Source organism: Leopardus geoffroyi, chromosome A2 (assembly GCF_018350155.1).
Source record: "Leopardus geoffroyi isolate Oge1 chromosome A2, O.geoffroyi_Oge1_pat1.0, whole genome shotgun sequence".
NCBI lineage: Eukaryota > Metazoa > Chordata > Mammalia > Carnivora > Felidae > Leopardus > Leopardus geoffroyi.
The window spans coordinates 59,293,807-59,311,982 of record NC_059331.1 but is presented as its reverse complement, the minus strand read 5'-3'; positions in this window follow the sequence as shown (position 1 = coordinate 59,311,982).

The window sequence follows — 18,176 nt, the reverse complement described above, 5'->3', positions numbered from 1 at the left end:
GAGGAAAGGGGACACAGAATCTGAAGCAGGCTCCAGGCTCTGAGCTGTCAGCGCAGCTGAACCTACAAGCCGCGAGATCACAACCCAAGCCAAAGTCGACACTCAGCTGACTGAGCCACCCGGTCTCCCGTCTCACTGTAATTTTGATTTGCATTCCCCTGATGATAAGTGATGGTGAGCATCTTTTCGTGTGTTTATTGGCCAAGATGGTTATTTGTTTTTAAGTTTATGTCCCACAACTAAATAAAAATACTACATTTCCTATGGCAATGCAGTTTTTTCCTCAAATTTTTATTTAAATTCTAGTTAATCAACATATGGTGCAATATTGGTTTCAAGAGTAGAATCCAGTGATTCATCACTTACATACAACACCCAGTGCTCATCACAAGTGCCCTCCTTAACACCCATCACCCATCTAGCCCACCACCCCCACACACACACCTCCCTCCATCAACCCTCAGTTTGTTCTCTATCATTAAGCCTCTCATGGCTTGTTTCCCTCTCTCTTCCCCCCCACCATATGTTCATCTGCTTTGTTTCTTAAATTCCACATATGAGTGAAATCATGTGGTATTTGTCTTTCTCTGACTTATTTCACTTAGCATAATACACTCAAGCTCCATCTATGTCATTGCAAATGGCAAGATTTCATTCTTCTGGATGGCTGAGTAATATTCCATTGTATATGTGTACCACATCTGCTCTATCCATTCATCAGTTAGGACATTTGGGCTCTCTCTGTAGCTTGGCTATGTAATCCAGTTCCAAAGTGAGTTTCCTAGGTTGGTACCCCACAGTCCATACTACACTGAATTCTGGAGGCACCTTTCATAAAGGAACCCTGAAGTCATCTGCACAGGAACAGGAATCTTGTATTTATCATTTGGGTGTGGGGGGGGCGGGGGAAGATCCCAGGGCTGAACTTGGTCACCAAGGCCTATAGCCCCTTGCGCTGCGGTGAATGAATGAAACCCCAGTAAAGAGGCTCGACTACAAGCCCAGAAAGCTGGCCTGGTCCCTCCCAGTTGTCATCCCCTGACACTGCCACACTGGCTTTCTCCCTGTGCCTCAGAGCTGTCAGACTGATTCCAGCCTTAGGGTCTCTGCACTTTCTGCTTTCTCAGCCTATGATGTTCTGCCCCTTTGGCCAATATAGCTCCTTCTTGTCGACTGAGTCTTGGCTTAAATGGTACCTTCTTACAGAACATTTTGCCATCCATCAGAAACGAAGTAGCCCCCTGTCTCCATCACATCACACATATTCTAGTTTCTTCATGACACATATATCGCTATTTGCAATGATCGTTTATAGTTACAACCAGTAAACCATACTTGTTTGTTGTCTGCGCCCCCTCTCCCATCACCACCCCCAGAGTGTAAGATCCATGAGGGAAGGACCTCATCACTCTAGCTCACAGCTCTGTCCCCAGAGTCTATCAGTGCTTCCCCTGTAGTACGCACACGTGAATGAATGAATGAATGAATGATTCAAACATGTCGCAAATTGCTAGTTGTATATATGACCCTAATTTGCTTCCCCTCTGGTCCCTGTGTGACGGGCTGGGCCTCGAATCCTTCTCCTTCCTACCCTATTCATTCAGAGAGCCCTAAGTCAGAGAAGTGGCCCACAGACCATGCCGTTCAGGGACTGCCACTCCTCCTGCCCAGGAGCTGTGTAGCCTTGATTCCACCAGCATCTACTGAAATTCCAGGGCTGGGCTCCGTGTCAGGGAGTGAGGCAATGGATGACAGTGTCTGTCTTCAGATCAGAGCCTTTCAGGGAGAGATGTCAAAAATAAGGGGCACAAATGGGGAAGTTGTTCTAAAGAGAGGAATGTACTTAAGCTGAATTTGGTGAGCTGGAGAGTAGTTTACCCAGACAATGAGTTGGAAGAGGATCCAGACAGAGGGAGGCAGCCCAAATGACCCACTGAAGCAGGGTACCGCCCAGGGTATTTGGGGAAATGCTGGAGGCTCCACAAATGGGCAGAGCTGAGGTGAAAATTAATGCTAATGAAGTGAGCAGGGGCCAGATGGCTAAGACCTGGTTGCCTTACTGTTTAGAGACTCTCTGGGAAGAAAAGTAAAACAAAGGACAATGATTTCAGGCAGGAAGCAGCTGGCCGCCCTGCCAACCTGAGCAAAGGTTAAAGTTTGGAGTGTGAAAATGAAGAGAGGAGACCTCACTGGGGCGCCTGGGTGGCTCAGTAGGTTTAGCGTCCGACTTCGGCTCAGGTCATGATCTCACGGTTCATGAATTCAAGCCCCACATCGGGCTCTGTGCTGACAGCTCAGAGCCTGGAGCCTGCTTCAAGTTCTGTTTCTCCCTCTCTGTGTCCCTCCCTCGCTCACGCTTTCTCTCTCTCTCTCTCTCTCAAAAATAAACATTTAAAAAAATTTAAAAATTTAAGAAAGGAAACCTCAGTAAGAGTCAGGAGGCCGGCAGGGGGCGCTCTCATGCCCCACCGCTGGTAGCCAATTGCAGATCCAATAGGAAGAGAGGTACCAGGCAAGTCCATACTACTTTAGCCCCCGACTTACTATCCCAGCAGAAGAAAGGTTTTTCTCCTCCCCCAGCGAGAGCCCAGACAATGAAAGGCGATCACAACTCAGCTAACGAAAAGGCACTCTGCTTCTGTCCTCTCCTTTGTCCTAGGGACTTGTCAATGGTTTTGCCTATAGCTTGCTTATCCCAAATTGCAATTCTCTTCTATTCCCGACTAAGCCCAATTTTGCTGGTAAAGTAACTGGCAGTTTTATTTTTAAGGTTAACAGGAGAAAATGAGAAAGAAAGAAAACACACCAAGAGGGATGTCCCTTTCTTCTTCCTATTTAATGTTAATTATTTGTCTTCTCTCTTTACCGCTTAATCAATACTTGCATAATGTCCATTTTTTAAATCTTTTTCAAAGAAAGTTTTAAATTTTATCAATTAAATTCATTTTTGTTTCTTTATTCATTAATTTCTGCTTTTGCTTTTTAAATAGAAGTTTATTTTTCATTTTTCCTATTCCTTAACTTGTACATTTAATCCATTTATTTCTCCTTTCTTTTTTTAATTTTTCTTAATGTTTATTTATTTTTGAGAGAGAGAGAGAGAGAGAGAGCGTGAGCAGGGAAAGGACAGAGAGAGAGGACACAGAATCTGAAGCAGGCTCCAGGCTCTGAGCTGTCAGGGCCTTGTTTCTTTTTTAAAAATAAATATTAGAGGGGGCGCCTGGGTGACTCAGTCGGTTAAGCGTCTGACTTTGGCTCAGGTCATGATCTCACGGTTCATGGGTTTGAGCCCCACGTCAGGCTCTGTGCTGACAGCTCAGAGCCTGGAGCCTGCCTCAGATTCTGTGTCTGCCCCTCCCCTGCTCGCACTCTATCTCTCTCTAAAATAAATAAACATTTAAAAAATGTTTTAATAAATACTAGGGTAATTCTATTTTGAGTTTTTTGAAGAATCTCCACACTGTTTTCCAGAGTGGCTGCACCAGTATGCATTCCCACCAAGAATGCAAGAGGGTTCCCCTTTCTCTACATTCTCACTAACATCGGTTGTTACCTGAGTTGTTAATTTTAGCCACTCTGACAGGTGTGAGGTGCTATCTCATTGTGGTTTTGATTTGTATTTCCCTGATGATGAACGATGTTTTGAGCATCTCTTCATTGTCTGTTAGCCATCTGAATGTCTTCTTTCGAAAAGTGTCTATTTGTGTTTTCTGCCCATTTCTACACTGGATTATTTGTTTTTCAGGTGTTGAGTTTGGTAAGTTCTTTGGAGATTTTTGGATATTAACCCTTTATCCAATATGTCATTTGCAAATATCTTCTCCCATTCCACTGGTTGCCTTTTAGTTTTGTTGATTATTTCCTTCACTCTGCAGAAGCTTTTTATCTTGATGAGGTCTCAATAATTCATTTTTGCTTTTATTTCCTTTGCCCTTGGAGACGTGTCAAGTAAGAAGTTGCTGCGGCCAAGGTCAAAGGGATCATTGCCTGTTTTCTCCTCTAGAGCTTTGATGATTTTCTGTCTCACATTTAGGTCTTTCATCCATTTTGAGTTTATTTTTATGTATGGTGTAAGAAAGTGGTCCAGGTTCATTCTTTTGCATGTTGCCGTCCAGTTCTCCTAGCACCATTTGCTAAAGAGACTGTATTTTTTTCCATTGGATACTACTAGGAATTTATCCAAAGGATACAGGAGTGCTGATTCATAGGGGCACATCCACCCCAATGTTTATAGCAGCACTATCAACCATAGCCAAATTATGGAAAGAGCCCAAGTGTCCATCAACTGATGAATGGATAAAGAAGATGTGGTTTGTATATACAATGGATTACTACTTGGCAATGAAAAGGAATTAAATCCTGCCATTTGCAAGAACATGGATGGAACTGGAGAGTTAGGCTAAGTGAAAAAAGGCAGGCAGAGAAAGACAGATATTATATGTTCTCACTCATATGTGGAATTTGAGAAATTAAGACAGGACCATGGGGGAAGGGAAGGGAAAAAAATAGTTTCAAGCAGAGAGGGAGGAAGGCAAACCATAAGAGACTCTTAAATACATAGAACAAACTGAAGGTTGATGGGGGAGCAGGGAAGAGGGGGAAATGGGTGATGGGCATTGAGGAGGGCACTTGTTGGAATGAGTGCTAGGTGTTGTATGGAAGTGATGAATCGTAGGAATCTACTCTCAAAGCCAAGGGCACACTGCATACTTGTGAGTTTTCTGAATTATATTATTTTTGTGTTGTCAGGTTTTATGACATTTGTACTTTGTGTGATAGCTCTGTTTAATGACTCAGTCTTCTATTTAAGTGGATTTGACGCCAAGTACTAATCTTGCCATGTCTACTGTAGTCCTGAATTTTAAAATTATAATCACCTCTTCATTGTTAGGCTTGAATTATCCCAAGTAATTCTTTTTTTTTCCCCAAAAAAGTATCGTGGTTGTTGTTTGCCTTGAACTTTTACGTGCTTGAGAATGTCTGTCCATTCCAATATATCCATGAACAATTCAACCAGCTCTACAATTCTTGGATCATACTTTCCTTCCTTCTAAACCTTGTAGATTTTGCTCCCTATCTTCTGGAATGGAGTATGGATGTAGAAAATTCTGAGAACAACAGTCTCCTTCTCGTATAATGCATTAATTAGCTATTACTGCAGAACAAATTAACCTAAAACTGAGCAACTGAAAACAGCATATACTTATTTACTTCACAGTTTCTATGGGTCAGAAATCTGGGAACAGATTAGTGGGATGATTCTGGCTCAGGGTTTCTGTGAGGTTGCAATTCAGCTATTGGCTGGAGCTGAAAAATCTGCTTCTACACTCATTCATGTGTTTGTTGACAGGACTCAGTCCCCCACCACATGGGCCTCTCTAGAGGTTTCTTGAGTGTCTAATGGCAGGTGACTTTCTCCAGAATGAGTGATTTAAATTTTTTTTAATGTTTATTTATTTTTGAGAGAGAAACAGACAGAGACAGAGACAGAGACAATGTGGGGGAGGGGCAGAGAGAGAGGGAGACACAGAATCTGAAGCTGGATCCAGATTCTGAGCTGTTGGCACAGAGCCCAATGCGAGGCTCAAACCCACGAACTGTGAGATCATGACCTGAGATGAAGTCAGACGCTCAACTGACTGAGCTGCCCAGGTGGCCCTAGCATCACCTCTTGAAGAGAACTGTATCAACAAATTTGAGTGCATATCTTGAAGACCGTCATGTACCATGACCTGTTTATCCTGTATAGAAGCCTGTCTTAGGAAGCGTCACCCAGCTCTGTCTGGGTGTGATCTTCTGAGCAGCAAATCCAGATATTTTCTTCTACTATATTTTTAGATATTGTTTCCATCACATTTGTTCTGACTTTCTTCAGAGAATTATTACGATATGTAGGGTTTCCTTTGCTTTCACATTTATCTCTGTAATTATTGGTTATAGCCTTATTGTTTTCCATTAACTTCTGTTAGTTTGGGTTTCTTTTAGCTTTATTTACCATATCCCAAACTGTTTTCGGTTGTGTTTGCTCTATATGTGTTATCTTATATACAACTACTTGTATATAGAATATATTAGCTGCTTTTAATGGGGTTCTTGTGCTCTATATTACCTTTATTTTTAATTTATTTTCTGGGCCTTGCCAGCTTTCTGTTAATAATCTCATCACCTTCTCTGGGCTTATTATCTCTTCTTTGAAATTTTGTACCTTTTTCTTGAGCCTCCTGCCCTCATTTTTTAAAAAAAGACAGATTGTGTTTTCTTTAGCCACTTTGAAATTATGGAAAACTACTTGTGTGAATTCTGCCATTGTCCGGTCAGGTGATTCATCTGTGATGTGTGCTTTTCATCTACAATTTGCTTACCTGCTCCTTTCCTCATCTCTAATTTTTTTGGTAGCATTTATGCCTGGATGATGCAGTGGCCCCAGTGGCTGTCATGGGTTAGGAGCATCAATCAAATTCACAAGTCGCAATGTGTGTTAGTCACAGTAGTTACTACTGTGTTTAGAGGGCTTTACAGATGGCTACAGGACATTTTGTGCAGGATACAGCACCTCTGCAGTTTTCGGGGGGGGGGGGTCCCAACAGCTATCCAGGTACACAGCTTATGCCCCCTGACCATACAGGATATGTGCAGCTTTTGTGCATGAGAGGCAACATGCACATGGTCAACCTTAACACAAAAGCTACCCCCTCATTTTCTCACCATTTTAAAAAATATGATTCTGGCCATGGAAGTACAAGGCCTGATGCCAACTCACAGCTCCCCCAGTCCAGGTACGGACCCATAGATTATGGGGAAACAGCAACGAAAGCAGACAAGACCCCAAATATTTATCTTATGTCTATAATTCCCAAGGAGACGGTACTGAGGGAGGAGAAGCTTGAGACCATTTTCCCAGCTAGGCCAAGGGCAGTCCAAGCCCGATGTTATCCATTTACTCAGAGGATCTTGCAGATGCCTTTCTTAATATAACTTCTCTTTCCATGGAATTGTTTTTCTGCTGAAAAATACTATACCTAGTAAGAAGCAGAGAAAGGGCTGCTCCCAGCTCCAGCTTGGGTTGATTATCCTCAATATCATCTGCAAGAATTTGTGCCAGACCTGTTAGGCCCTTGGCCCCCAGCCTGCATCTAACATTAGTTTTAAATTTCAAGAGCTTCACAGTCAGGCCTCCATATTATGAGCCTCTGTGTGCCGTGACTCAGTTGTATTTGTTCCCTCTCCCACCCTCACCCCCGGTGGTCTCCTTGGCCAGCAGCTGGGTCACTGGGAGAAAGGATAATTCATTTCTTTTCCAGCTCCTTCACTTCCCTGGCACTTCTTGTTTCTCTCTGTATCCAGCTCATGGCCTTCCATCTAGTTGGCCCATCAGAGCTTCATTGGATGGGGCTTTCAGAGCCATGATGCTGTTTTCAGGGCCATTCATGCTCTAATTGGGATTAAAAAAAGACAGCGTGGCTTTGGACCCCAGGTCCTGTTCTTACTAGTCAGTTGGCTGAGGCAACATTTGTAGGAGACTAATAACACTTCGTACCTTGAAGGGTTGGTACAGGTATTCAACAAGTCAGTACCTGTGAAGGGCTTAGGATAGCATGTGGCATACAGCAAGCCTTTGGTATGTACATGATTAAAATGTCATCGCTGATTCCTCCCAACAGCCCTCTAAAAGAGACAAATGTCTCCATCTCACTGTGAGAAAACCAAGGATGTAGAAGAAAACATAATTTCCCCAAAGCTACAGGTGTAAGGGGGAGAACTGAGACTTGCATCCTTGTTCACTTACCTCTACAGCACTCTGTCCAGAATTAACAATGAACTATGTTTTGTTCTTTTGAGGGAATTTTCAGGGAGACCAGAGAGTAAAACTGCCTTTCCTTCACAATTAACAGTTCTTTTTTCTTCTTTTGCACCTGATGAATGTATTCTTAAAGCTATGAATTTTCCTCGACATTCTGCCTTGGCAACATCCCATAGGTATCATTCTGCTCATTCTCATTGTAGTTTGTTTCTAAGTAGTTTTTTAAGTTTATTTTTATATTTATTTATTTATTTTGAGAGAGAGAGAGAGAGAGCACAAGCAGGGGAGGGGTGGGGGGATGGAGAGAGAGGGAGCAAGAAAGAAAAAAATCCCAAGCAGACTCTGCACACAGAGCCCAATGCAGGGCTCAAACTCACAAACCATGAGATCATGACCTGAGCCAAAATCAAGAGTCAGGCGCTTAACAGACTGAGCCACCCAGACACCCCTGTTTCTAAGTAGTTTTTAATTTGGGGTCTTAATTTTCTCTTTCATGCAGTTTTCAGGAGGTGTATTTTAACATTTCCGAAATGAATAGATTTTTGTCACTACTAAATCTGCCCTTTGCTGCAAATTTCCAATTTTATTGTATTATGGCCCAAAACTGTGGCTTCTCTGTTTCTGCTTTATGTAAGTTATTGAGATTCTCTTCATAGTTAAACAGCAATTAATTTTCTCCAATGTTCCTTGACTATTTGAAAAGAATGTACATTTTCAATATGTTGTAGACAGAGTAGAAGCTTATGGTTGTGTAATTCACATCATAACATCTTTACTTATTTCTTTTTTTTTTTTTTGGTATGTCAAATTATAAGAGAAGTATATTAAAAATCTCCCAGTATAATGGTGAATTTGACAATTATTCAATCCATTTGCTCCTATAAGGTTTTGGGCATGTGGTTGGCCCCCAAGGATTTGTCCCATCTCTTCTATATGCTGTCACTTCCAAGTGTTTGGGATGTAATTGATGCCATAACACAGAAGGGCCATTATGGTCTCAGATGACCATAATGAGGAATGCCTTCTTCCTTGCTCTAGTTTATTTCAGAATTTTGTACCCAAGTCAAGTGGAAGCTAACCACTCTCTGCCATTCTCCTAGCTGTATAGACTGGGTCAGGTATGGTCAAACGATCTAAGCTGGTCCATGAAGAGTGTAGCCTAGGATTCTGTGTGTGTGTGTGTATGTGTGTGTGTGTATAGTTGAAGGTAGAAGAGATACCTTTCAGACAAGATGCTAATGAACTCAGAGATCCAAGACAGAAAGGAGGCGTGCAAGGCCTCCTGAGACCTAGGCTCAGAATTAGACCTTCACTTCTGCCACATTCTGTTGACCAGAGGAAGCAAAGAGCCAATTCAGATTCAAGGGGTAGGAAATACATTGTATGTCTTGATGGGACTAGCTGCACAGACACATCACTGAGGTCATGGATGGATACAAGAGACACATGGAGGGGTGGAAAAGGGCGACTTTTGTAGCCAATCTATGGGAGGGGGAGGAGGGAGAAAATAAGGGTGTTTAAAAGGTACCAAAAATGTACCTTTTTTTTTTTTTTTTCTAGGTGGGGTCGCTTTTCTTTTCCTCTGCATCCTGGCCACCAAGGGAGCATTTCCCAGATCAGAATTCCAGGCCTTCTGTGTTGTTCAGACAGTGTTGTTTATTTCCCTACATTCCACATGTAGAAAAGCCTTGGGACAGACCCAGAGAGGCTCCTCTGAGCTAAGGAACACCACCAGAGTGGAATTCAATTCACCACTGGAGCAGAATGTTGAAAGGGGAAACTTGCCTTCCCCCTCAACGCATGGAGGCAGCAGAGGGTCAGACTGAGGCTCTCACGGGAAGAAATAGCTAGCCTACCCCCGCCTCCCTTCTGGAGTTGATCTTTCCAGAAGCCAGCCATGGAGGTTCTGAGGGTAATGGAAGTGCCTGCTCAGGCGGAAACTTAAAATTATGCAGCTGCTCCCCTGTCTATGAATAGAGCCCTTAAGTCACCTGGGAACAGATTTGCCTTATTATCTTTTGAGTTTCCTTAAGTTATATAAATGTAAGGCAAGTCGGCACTATTTTTTTTTTTTTTTTTTTTTGAGAAGTGTGTCAATGGACCCTCGTTTTCTTTGGCTTGGAAATTCCTACCCCTCCAGAGTGTCCTGAATGTACAGAGTGAGGGAAGAGATGGTGACAACTTTGCACAAGGGCTACCAGCCTGCTGGGAAAAGGGGTTTCGGACTCTGAGCTGCCCTTTTACTGGAACCAGACCCTCTCATAGAGACTGGTGTGCCCCCCACCCCCGAGCCCCTTTCCTCTCCACCTCACCACCAAGGATAAGGGTGCCAATGGCCATAGAGAGTAATTCTCCAGGAGAGGAGGGCAGAGTGTGGCTGGTGGGTGGCTGTCCACGCCATGCCGGCCACAGGCTCCTGCACCGGCTGTGGCCTCTCTCGCAACTGTCCATTCAAAGAGCTGTCAACCTAGAGCCCAGGTGGGAAACGCTGTCTCTGCACGGCCCTGAGGATTGATAGGACAATTCGGACAGGAAGTTCTCAAGTCTGAGATGCAGAATCTTTGTTAACTGGAGCGAGCAGGGGATTAAAGAGCCGTGCTACCTGTTGGGCGGATTGGCTGAGGTCTTTGCATTCAGTGCCAGTACTCCGTGCAGCCAGCCTCGTGTGGAGGCCCTCCGTCCACCTGTGTCACCGCAGTTCCCTGGGATGCCTGAGAGCAAAGGGTCAGAGGTATTCCTCCGCCAAAAGCTCCCAGCCTCCTTTAGATCAGGGCCCAGGGCCTGGCAGGGCCAGAGGACTCCTGCGCGAATTCAGTGCATTCCGAAGCCTGTTCAGGAACCCATCTCCACTTTCCGTGGAGTAGCCCCGCAGGGATACGCTCCTTTGGGCTGGCCAGCCCCGCTGCCTCCTCGATGCCTACTGCGACGGGGTCCGGGCACGCACTTCTGAGGCCGGCCACCAGGTGGCAGTGGGCCTCACGGGAAGCGAGCCGCGCGGGTCTCTGTCTCCCCCGCCAGCTGCGCGGGCGCAGGTGCATCCCTGGCTGCCCGCTGCCCCGCGCACCTGCGCGCGGGTAGAGGGGCCTCCACAGGGACCCTGCGCAGAGCGTCCCCTCACGCAGTGACTCCACCTCTCCAGGTCTATGAGTTCCCCTGAAACAGTGCAGGGAGGCCAACACGGTTTCGCCGAGGGGAATGGCTATGAGCACACAGTGTGAACTGTGAAGGTTGCGGCCGACATGCCTGGCGTGGACACAATGATGATAAGAGGCGAGACGCACTCTACTCTTAAGGAAAACCGTGGGTCAACTACGGAGAACCCCCATCCTGGGTAGCAATGCTTGCCGACAGTTGGGAAGGGTAAAAAACTCCAAAGGCACGGTTGTAAGGAGGGCGTGATAGATACAGTGCACGGGCCGCTTTGCATGTATTGACCCATTGAAACCTCCCAACAGTCCTCCGATTCTCCAAGCTGCTTTGATTATTCCCATGTTACACACAAGGAAACTAACTGAGGTCCAGAGAAGTTGTGACTTGCCTGAGCCCACATCTCAGTAAGGGGCCGTGAGGCAGAACGGATGTAAGGGAGACTGGGGTGGAGGAGGGGAGGAGACGCTGGAGGGAGATGGGTAGGAAAGTGAGGACAAGGATGCCTGCGGGGGACAGCATGGGACAAGCCACCAGCATGGGATGGGGCTCTCCCCAGGGGCCTGACCGGGGAGGCCCTTCTTCCCCTTTGCAAACAGCTTTAGACCACCCTCCCCTCCCAGCCCACGTTCTCAGAGCCCTTTCACTTACCATCATTTGCAAGGCTATATTCGTGTGATTTTCTGATTAACGTCTGGCACCCTCTCCTACCACGACTGTAAGTTCCATGAGGGTGGGGAGTGTGCTGTGTTTTCACCATTGTGTCAGTGCTGAGCACATGGTGACCCGTGGCTGACACCCATGAGTGGTAGCAATGAAGAGGAACACAGCAGAAAGTTCAACCTTGGTAGGCTGTGGGGGCGGGGGGTCTTGGGGGTGCTGTTGGCACAATCATCTCTTTTGTGTCAGTCCCTCCTTCCATTTCAGGACCTGACTCTGTCCCAGTAAAGGCATATGTCCTTTCAATACATAGGAGCTGGAGAGATGCTCATCGGTTCTAGAAAGCGTTAAGAGGAAAAGCATGAAGGAGGTTGACGATATCTTTGAGGCCACATCCTTTCTGCTGCCACCTTAGCTGCTTTCCAGGTGCGATGTATCTAAGTGTAGCCTCATCATTTCACTGGAATGGCTGTCTTGGGGAATGTGACTGGGAGGTGACAGAGCAGGCTGTGTCCCTAGCGTAGGGGGTGGGGGGAGGGGGAATCGCTCACTACCACATTTCTGAGCCTCCACACTTTCCCTTCTCCTTCCAGGGGCCAGGTAATGGCCTCATAAAACTGGAGCCCGTGCTCTCGGATACGGTTCTTATTCACTCGCAGGAATGATTTCACTGACAAGAATGTCTTATCCCTCGACCGTACAGGTGTTGTCTGCTGGTGAAAGACGCAGAGTAATAGTTATTGGAGATGTGACTGGTTTCTGCAAGTTCCAGTATCCAATTTGGGAGACTAGGAACTGACGATCATCAGAATTCTGCTGGTTTTATTTCTGTTTATCTTGCAGTATTATTTGTGCTTCCTGTCCTTAACTTGTCACGCGTGAGAATCTTCTGCGAGGAGGCCTGAGTGTGCCCCTCCCTTGCCTGTGCCTTTCCTCCTCTTTTAACGGCTGCAAGGATTCGTGTCTAAATAAAATCAACCAACAGGAATGAGTACATACCACTGCTTTATGAATCTGACAGGTGATAGTAAAGGGCAGCAAACCTGTAGAATATAAAACCTACAAAACAGGCCTCCGAGCACCTCTCTTTTGTCAAGTAGGGATGACGGATATCTATAGACCTGGGGAAGAAAACTCAACCAGTCAGGGAGTGTGGGTGAATTTCTTAGGTCTGGCAGAGAAGATGTTTATAACACACACGGGACTGAAATTCTAAGTTGCAAAAATATCAAAGCTGGGCTTGGAGGAAGATCTTGACTTTTCTCCATTTACACAGTCTGTGAATTTGGGATTATCCTGTATTTATCCCAGTCACTGGGACACAAAAGACACAAAGCCTGATTCTCAGGATAAGCAGAAAGAAGACGACTCTGGAGTCTTCTCAGGAGTGGGATTCTGGGACCCCCCCCCCAATAGGAGTGGGGCTGGAGCTGGAAGTTTTTGTCTATCCCACCAAGAACTTTTGGGCCAACACAACCCAGGCACACTCAGTCCCCCAGTGGCCCAGCAAAGACAGCCATGAACACTTAATTCCATCCACAGGAACCACCTGGAACAGACTTCCTTACCTGCCTGCCACTCTCACCTGTGTCAAAGCTGATTCTTCACCCAGGTTCATATTTCCTTTTCAGCCATTTCTGCATATTGGATCAGTCAACTGATCTTATTATCTTGGCTCAACTCTTGGCACTGTGGAGGAATTTTCACACTTTCTGGCTTTCTCCTCCTCTTTTTTTCTGTCCCCAGAGAGAACACCTCAACCTAGTGTTGACTCCCACAGACCCATCAACTAGTTCTCTGTTGGGGCCCACCCAACCGACCTGTCCAGAAGGGGCAATGAGTTACCCTTTCGGAGCAGTGAGAAGGGGTGCCTGGGAAGCAGAAGAGAGAGGAGGGTGGAAGAGAAGAGGTAGGTAGGACTCGAGGGTTGCCACTATTCTTCCCGGACACAGCTAAAGTGCTGCTAAGGGCTCAGATCTGTTTGTAAATCTGTGACATGATCTGACAATTTGAGCATGGGTTATGAGAAAGCCTTTTCACCAGGTCCTTTAAATAGTAACACTATGAAAGAGAGTCACCAATTCAACCAATGAAAAATATCTCTGAGGAATCAGATTGAATAGAGAGAGCAAGAAAGGAAGTATGAATAAATGTAAGTAATGGCTTCAGAGAAATGCACAAAAATATTGCTTTTGTTTTGTTTTTTTTTAAAGGACACTATCAACACGATTGCTAAATTAGGAAAAACAAAAGCTCAATAGGTGGGCTGAAAAATGGAATGAATATAGGTCAGATTAGTAATCCAGAGAACCTAACAGGAATCATCCCAGAACATGACCCAAGAGTACAAAGAAATAACATGAAATGAAAGTTAAGGGACTTGGAGGACAAACAGAAAAATTGCAAAAGGCATCCAATAAGAATTCTAGAAAGAGAGAGTAGAGAATGGAAGGAAAGAAATTTTCTAAGAAATAATAGAGGAAATTCTCTCCAAACTGAAGAAATGATGAGTACTGAAATTGACAAAGCCCTTCAAGAGATCAACCTGATAGGAGAGCAGTATCTTCAAAGTCCTCGGAGAAAATCACCTGGAACCTACAACTGTATACCAAGCCCAACTATTGTAAAGCCATCGTTCATTGTGAGGGCAGAATAAAGACATTTTCAGCATGCAAGAAGCCAATTTAAGACCCACAGATATTCCCTAAAAAAACCCAAGTGCTGGAAGATTAATTCTACCGAGAAGAAAAATGACATGCACAAGAGATGGGGTACAATAAACACTGCATCAAATAAATGATCAAATAAAACAGTAAAAACTGCCTTTTAAGATTAAGTGTTGATTGTTTGAAGGAAGAAATTTTGAATAGCAGTGCAGGTGCACTATTTGGAAAGCTGACAGTGTCCTCAAATACTAAATATATGCACACCCTATGATCCCCAATTCTTTTCCTGGGCACGTATGTTTCCTGTGAAAATTAATGAAAGGAAACCTTGTTTCAAATGAAGTTGGGAGGCCAGCAGGGGGAGCTTTCACCGCCTACCACTCCTTGTCAACTGCAGCCCCACCCACCAGGAAGAGAGGTACCTCGGGAGTCCATGCTCTTTGCTATTCTTTTACTACCCCAGCAGATGGAAGAAAGTTTTTCCCCCTCCCTCAGCAACAGCCCAGCCAATGAGAGATTCAGCCAATGAAAAGCCACTACTTTGAACTCCCAGTTTATGCCAGTGGACTTTTTGTTTATGACAGCCCCGCCCAACTCCATCCTTTTCTCTGTAAAAGTCTCGCCCTCCTTTGTTTTCTGTACTGCTGTAGTTTGCTCAGATTTGAATGCCCTGCCATTCCCGAATAAGCCCATTTTGCTGGTAATATAACTGCCAGTTTATTTTTAAGGTTAACAAGGCAAGGAGAATGCACAGATATCTGTACCAAAAAGATAAGTTCGTAGCAGCATTATTTGTAACACCCGCAAACTGGGACTGACAAATGTTTGTCAACGGAATAACTTACGAGAGTTATAGGATGGAACACTAGACAGCACAAGAAAAGCAGCACAGCTACATGCTTCTGTGGAGTCTTGGAGGCATAATGATGAACAAAAGGAGTTAGACACAAAGGAATAGATTCTGCATGGCAAATATAGAAAGTTAAGAAACAGGACAAACTGATTTATGGTGACAGGCTTACCTGCGGTAGGGGGAATTGACTGGGAGACCACTAAGGCTTTTGTGAACAACGGTAATATTCTGTGTCTTGCTTGGGGTAGTATTTGTATGAGTGAGTTTTCCTTGGAAAAATTAATTAAGCTGTATGGTTATATTTGGGCATGTTGGTATATGTATGTTATACTTTAAGGACAAGCAAAATAAATGACCTATGGAACAAAAATTTTTGGGAAGTGGTCAGTGTTGTAAAGGGAAGTAGAACTGTTGTTTGACTTCTTGTGGGAGTAACTTAGCTACTGACAGTGATTTTTAACTATAATTATATATTTAAAAAATTGTTTTTAATTTGAGAGAGAGAGAGAGAGAAAGAGAGAGAGAGAGAACACGAGCAGGGGAGGGGGTAGAGGGAGAGAGAGAGAGAGAGAGAGAGAGAGAGAGAATCTTAGGCAGGCTCCACACTGAGTGCAGAGCCCAACTCAGGGCTCAATCCCATGACCCTGGGATCATGACCTGAGCCAAAATCAAGAGTCAGACACTCAACAGACCGAGCCACCCAGGCTCCCCTTTAATTATACATTTTTAAAAGGTGAGATAATTTAACAAAGAAAATTCAATCAGTATAGCAAAATGTAAGAAAAAGGGGAAAGAATGTTTAAAAGCATAATACACATAAAACAAACAAAAAAAAAGGAACAAACAGTTCTCATATCAGTCATCACAATAGATGTGAATGGTTTAAACTCATTAATTAAAAAAAAGACTTTTGTTGTATAAAAATACAGACTGCAGCTGTATACCCTTTATGTGAAACACATATCTTTGAGATAAAAGAAACAATCCAGGAAAAATGAAATCAAAGGAATGAAAATGCTAATAAAACAAAGAAAGATGGTAGTATTAAATTCAGATGAAATAGAAGTCAAGGCCAAAGCATTTATAATAAAAGAAGCGGATATGTCATATTGAAAAAAGAAACAATCCACAGGGTAACTAATGATCATTTTTTATTGCACTTGAAGCATAGCTTCAAAATACATAGAGCAGAAACCTGATAGAGTTACAAGTACAACAAACCAAATCCTAGTATCTTATTGGGCAATTCTGACAAAACTCTCATAGAAATAAGTAAGTAAAAAGAGGATTTGCCCAAAACAACAAATGAGCTTGAGCTAATCTCTCTCTCTCTCTCTCTCTCTCTCTCTCTCTCTTTCTCTCTCACACACACGCACACACACACACACACACACACACCCTTCTGATCAGCTAATGGAGATTATAGGATTCTTTGAACCATAAATGGAATATTTTGAAAAACTGTGTGCAAGGCCATAAAGGAAATCTAAATAAATTCCCCAAATCTGCTATTACTCAGGCTACAGTCCCAGAATGAAATTCAATAGAAGTTAACAAAGACATTTTAATAGCTCTTGAATTAAAGGGAAAATAATATCATGTAATGTACAAACTATTTATGTCTGAACAACAGAAGCACGATATCACAAAATCTGTGTTTTTCTGCCCAAGCAGGACTCAAAGGAAAAAATATAGCTTACATTGTGCACTCATTAGAAAACAAAAAAAGGTTGATGATAAATGAACTAAACTTTTAAATCAGGAAACTATTTTTAAAAACCACTGAAAACCCTCCCAAACAGTAGAATGATGGAATTAATACTAAACTAGAAGTTGATAAACTACAAACACAAACAATGCAGTTGATCAGTGAAATAGACGTTCCAAGGGACAACAGAGGACAGCTTGGGAAAACGAAGCTCTATGCCGATCTTGCTCATAAATATAGATGCAAAATTCCTACATAAAATCCCATACAGGTTTGAAACCTGAAAGGCAACACAGAGGACGCAGGGTCACCCAGCAAGGTCACTCTGTCTACAAGTCATTCTGTGCTTGTTTCTGTCTGAATGTATTTCTCCCTCTCCCTCTATCTCTGTGACTGTGCACACGTCTACTTTTTTTTATCTTTTCTGAGTTATCTCTTCTGAATATGTTTATTTGCAAGACTCTAGGCCTTTCTTTCCTTTTTCCTTTAGTTTTACATTTTTTGTTTCTTTATCCTTTTTCCTTCATTCTCTCCCTTAATTGATAAAGATGCAAAAAGTAAGTGAATGTTATGCGTCTATTAATGAAATGTGTTCCTTGTTTTAATTTTAAGTCAGACCATTTTTATAATATTACCTTTTAAAGTTAAATTGATTTTTTACTTTTTAAAACATCAGCAAATGCAACTCAAAAAATTAAAGTGATTGAGTTTTTACTTTTTTAAAAATTAGCAAATCCAGGGGCGCCTGGATGACTCAGTTGGTTAAGCGTCTGACTTCAGCTCAGGTCATGATCTCTCTGCCTGTGGGTTTGGGCCCCGTGTCGGGCTCTGTGCTGACAGCTCGGAGCCTGGAGCCTGCTTCGGCTTCTGTGTCTCCCTCTCTCTCTGCCCCTCCCTTGCTTGTGCTCCATCTTTCTCTCTCTCAAAAATAAGTAAACATAGCAAAAAAAATTTTTTTTAAAGTTAGCAAATCCAATCCATCAGTTTATTAAAAGACATCTTCAGAATGCAAGTATGTGTTAAACTTTAGGGGGAAAATCTGCCAATTTAAATCACTGTTTCATTGGAATACAAGAACAACGCATAATTATTTTCATAGAGAACAAAGACGTTTTGAAAATATTCCACATATGTACTTTCATGATTAAAAAAACACAAAGCTTCTAGCAAATAAGGTTCTTTCATAACATGATAAAGGGCATTGGGACTCTACAGAAATCATCATACTTGATAACAAAATAAAAAGAAACAATATTACTATTATTGCACTATTCAACCTTTTTATTGGAGATGCTAGCAAATACTATAAAGCAAGGGAAAATGGTATTAACATTTGGGAAG